This window comes from Teleopsis dalmanni, unplaced genomic scaffold, assembly GCF_002237135.1.
Source record: "Teleopsis dalmanni isolate 2A unplaced genomic scaffold, ASM223713v2 unscaffolded_contig_0113, whole genome shotgun sequence".
NCBI classification, from domain to species: domain Eukaryota; kingdom Metazoa; phylum Arthropoda; class Insecta; order Diptera; family Diopsidae; genus Teleopsis; species Teleopsis dalmanni.
Window position 1 is genome coordinate 4854 of NW_024031495.1, and position 4853 is coordinate 9706.

Below are 4853 nucleotides of genomic sequence, written 5' to 3' on the forward strand. Positions count from 1 at the left end.
ATAGTGTAGTGGCATGGCTGCCGCCTTACAAGTATTATTTGCTATCATGTGGTCTCCAAACCTGCCACGTTTCGCTATGTGGTTATAGTCATTTCCAACTATACCTAGATGTTGACATGGTTATACCGCAACGTACTCAGTCGCGAGAGCTTCTTCAGTGGAGTCAGGATATACCGCGAGAAGGTAGAAGTTGACATTTGAGGCATCCCAAGTATGATACATAGTTTATTTAAATGTTGACGTGGTTATACCGCAACGTACTCAGTCGCGAGAGCTTCTTCAGTGGAGTCAGGATATACCGCGAGAAGGTAGAAGTTGACATTTGAGGCATCCCAAGTATGATACATAGTTTATTTAAATTTATTCAGAACTTACTAAGTATTAATATCAACATAGAGATTTGTTGTGTCCATTATTATTTAATAGAACATACTTTTTATTCAAATTTATTTTTTTTTTCAAATAATTTAATTTTTATTAACAAAATTAAACAAAATCTTAACTCAATACTAAGATATGTATAGTTTTGTTAATAAATATGAAGAATATGTTTAAAGAAATTGCAATACCGAAAAAAGCTGGCAAATAACTAGCCAAATGCAATATATGAACCAACAGTTTTTTTTTCATTTAAAAGCAAAAGATACTAAAGTTATCAAAATCAACATTAAACTTTAATCTTTAAACTGGATTAATAAATATATTATTATTATAATAATTTGTTACCGGGCTAATTGGTCAAATTTTAATATAAATAAAAAGTCACTAATTTATTATTTATATTTAAAAATCGTTTATATTTTATTTCCGATATTTCGACTATCTTCGATAGTCATCTTCAGGGAAAACTACACAAAATATAGGATGTTCACATTTTTTTTATAGCGGATTATAAAGAAAAATCATACAATAAATACAATAATAATGATGACAACAAGAGAAAAAACAACAATAAAAATACAAAAGAAAAATTAAAATTATAAAAAAAATTTATAAAAAAAAAAACAAAAAAAAGCTTTACAAACATCCTGTGTCATTTGTTTATAATATTCCTATAAGCCTGAGCACAGTTGTCCGTATCAGTTTTATAATTAAGTCTTATATTATTGGGCACTTGAAGTATTGAGAGCATTTCTAGAAAGTACCTCTTATTATGGTTCCTTTCTTCATATAAAATTTTTGCCTTATCAAAATCAGGTTCATGTTTATGCTCCATACAATGCACAGCCAATGCTGTATTGGCTTCAGCACCACTTTTATTTTTTAAACTGTGTTTATGTCCAGCCATCCTTGTCCTAAGCTTATTTTTAGTCGTACCTATATATATTTTGTTACATACATTGTACCCGTCACCTTTACAATTCAGCTGGTACACTACATTAGATTTGTCTTTATTATTAATTTTAGTTTTCGTATTGCTATATAATTTAGCTATTGTGTTTGTTGCCTTATGAGTAATTTTATAACGTTCCTTGTCATATATACTAGAATTCATTATTTGGTTTGACAATTTCGGAACATAATCAATGGATATATATATTTTTTTGGCATTATTATTGCTAGGTTGGAGCTTTTTAAAGGTCTTATTAAGCATCATATTAATAATCCTTACGGGGAAGTCATTCTTTATTAAAATATCACGCACTATGTTCTTTTGTTCATTATGGAAAATTTTGTCACTCAGTACTAGAACTCTTCTAATAAAATTGGATGCTGTATATAAAATCACGTGTTTAGGATGATTGGAATTATAGTTAATTAATCTTCCTGACGCTGAAGACTTTTTATACCATTGAAAGTGAATTTGGTTATTATGTCTAATTAATTCAACATCTAAATAAGGAAGCCTGTTATTCTTTTCTTCTTCTATGGTGAATTTTAAATTTGTGTGAAAAGAATTCAAAATTTGAAGTATTTGAGTTATTTTATTTCTGCGTATTATCGCGAAGATATCATCTACATACTTCGTTAATAATCTTGGTTTATATTCCTGGTCATCTACACACTTTTCCAATAATTCTTCCATCACTATATCTGCTATAATGGGTGATAACGGTGAGCCCATTGGCATGCCTTTACGTTGTTTATAAACTTTGTTGTCTAGCATGAAGTAATTATTTTCTTTAAGACAGAAATTTAAAATTTCGAAGAAAAGTGATTTAGTAATCTTAGTGAATGTCTTAATTATATTCCACTTCTTTTCCAAAATTTTAATGGCTAGTTCAACCGGTATATTCGGAAATAAGGATACTACATCAAAGGATACCATTATTTCATCATCGAATATATATGAATTATTGACCTTATTTTTGAAATCAATTGAGTCTTTAACATTATAAACCGAATGTATGGTCAGATTTTTTAAAATTGACGCTATATATCGACACAATTCGTATGATGGTGAGTTAACTGAAGAGCAAATAGGCCTAAGTGGCATATTTTCCTTATGTAATTTAGGTAACCCATATATTGTAGGTGGGTTGGCTGTATATGTACATAATTTTAGTTTTTCTGTTTTATTTATTATTTGATTATCAAAAAGTTTTGTGACTATTGTATTATTTTTAGTTTGTAACGTTGAAGTTGGATCTCTTCTGAGTATTCGGTATGTCATAATATCATTTACTATATTTTTAATTTCTTTGTCATAATGTTCTTTTTTTATAGCAACTGTTTTGTTGCCTTTATCAGATTTAAGTATTAAAATGTTTTTATTCAGTTTTAAAAATTTTTTCGCTTGTTCCACTGTGCGCAATATATATTTTTCCATAGGAGAATGTGTTATTTGTCTTTTATACCTTTCAACCATACCGATAAGTTGTGTTCTCGCTATTTCTTGCTCTTCTTTATTTTCTAAAGTATTAATGCAGTCTTCTCCATCTGTTAAATTTTTTTAGAAAGAGGTAGGGAGAAATTAGAACCGAGAGAGAGAAGCCACTGCACATCAGCTGGGAATTCTATATCAGTTTTGTTTATAAACCAGTCTTCTTTTATGTTTATGTCAAGCGATTTTATTAATTTAAGTTTTAATTTTTCAAATTTTTGATCCAATGAATTAGATTTTTTTGTTATTAATTTATTGTAAAGGATTTGTTCATTGTAAATAAAGTTCATATAATCATTTTGGCACACTAAATTTTGAATTATATTTTCTGTTACCGTGATATTTTTATTATTTTGTTTAAGAAGAATATGCTTCTGTGACATATTAATACATTCCAAAAAAAATTACTTAATCTTATAATATCACAGAAGCATATTCTTCTTAAACAAAATAATAAAAATATCACGGTAACAGAAAATATAATTCAAAATTTAGTGTGCCAAAATGATTATATGAACTTTATTTACAATGAACAAATCCTTTACAATAAATTAATAACAAAAAAATCTAATTCATTGGATCAAAAATTTGAAAAATTAAAACTTAAATTAATAAAATCGCTTGACATAAACATAAAAGAAGACTGGTTTATAAACAAAACTGATATAGAATTCCCAGCTGATGTGCAATGGCTTCTCTCTCTCGGTTCTAATTTCTCCCTACCTCTTTCTAAAAAAAGCTTTCCACTTCTTAAGTATTTAACAGATGGAGAAGACTGCATTAATACTTTAGAAAATAAAGAAGAGCAAGAAATAGCGAGAACACAACTTATCGGTATGGTTGAAAGGTATAAAAGACAAATAACACATTCTCCTATGGAAAAATACATATTGCGCACAGTGGAACAAGCGAAAAAATTTTTAAAACTGAATAAAAACATTTTAATACTTAAATCTGATAAAGGCAACAAAACAGTTGCTATAAAAAAAGAACATTATGACAAAGAAATTAAAAATATAGTAAATGATATTATGACATACCGAATACTCAGAAGAGATCCAACTTCAACGTTACAAACTAAAAATAATACAATAGTCACAAAACTTTTTGATAATCAAATAATAAATAAAACAGAAAAACTAAAATTATGTACATATACAGCCAACCCACCTAGAATATATGGGTTACCTAAATTACATAAGGAAAATATGCCACTTAGGCCTATTTGCTCTTCAGTTAACTCACCATCATACGAATTGTGTCGATATATAGCGTCAATTTTAAAAAATCTGACCATACATTCGGTTTATAATGTTAAAGACTCAATTGATTTCAAAAATAAGGTCAGTAATTCATATATATTCGATGATGAAATAATGGTATCCTTTGATGTAGTATCCTTATTTCCGAATATACCGGTTGAACTAGCCATTAAAATTTTGGAAAAGAAGTGGAATATAATTAAGACATTCACTAAGATTACTAAATCACTTTTCTTCGAAATTTTAAATTTCTGTCTTAAAGAAAATAATTACTTCATGCTAGACAACAAAATTTATAAACAACGTAAAGGCATGCCAATGGGCTCACCGTTATCACCCATTATAGCAGACATCGTGATGGAAGAATTATTGGAAAAGTGTATGGATGACCAGGAATATAAACCAAGATTATTAACGAAGTATGTAGATGATATCTTCGCGATAATACGCAAAAATAAAATAACTCAAATACTTCAAATTTTGAATTCTTTTCACACAAATTTAAAATTCACCATAGAAGAAGAAAAGAATAACAGGCTTCCTTATTTAGATGTTGAATTAATTAGACATAATAACCAAATTCACTTTCAATGGTATAAAAAGTCTTCAGCGTCAGGAAGATTAATTAACTATAATTCCAATCATCCTAAACACGTGATTTTAAATACAGCATCCAATTTTATTAGAAGAGTTCTAGTACTGAGTGACAAAATTTTCCATAATGAACAAAAGAACATAGTGCGTGATATTTTAATAAAGAATGACTT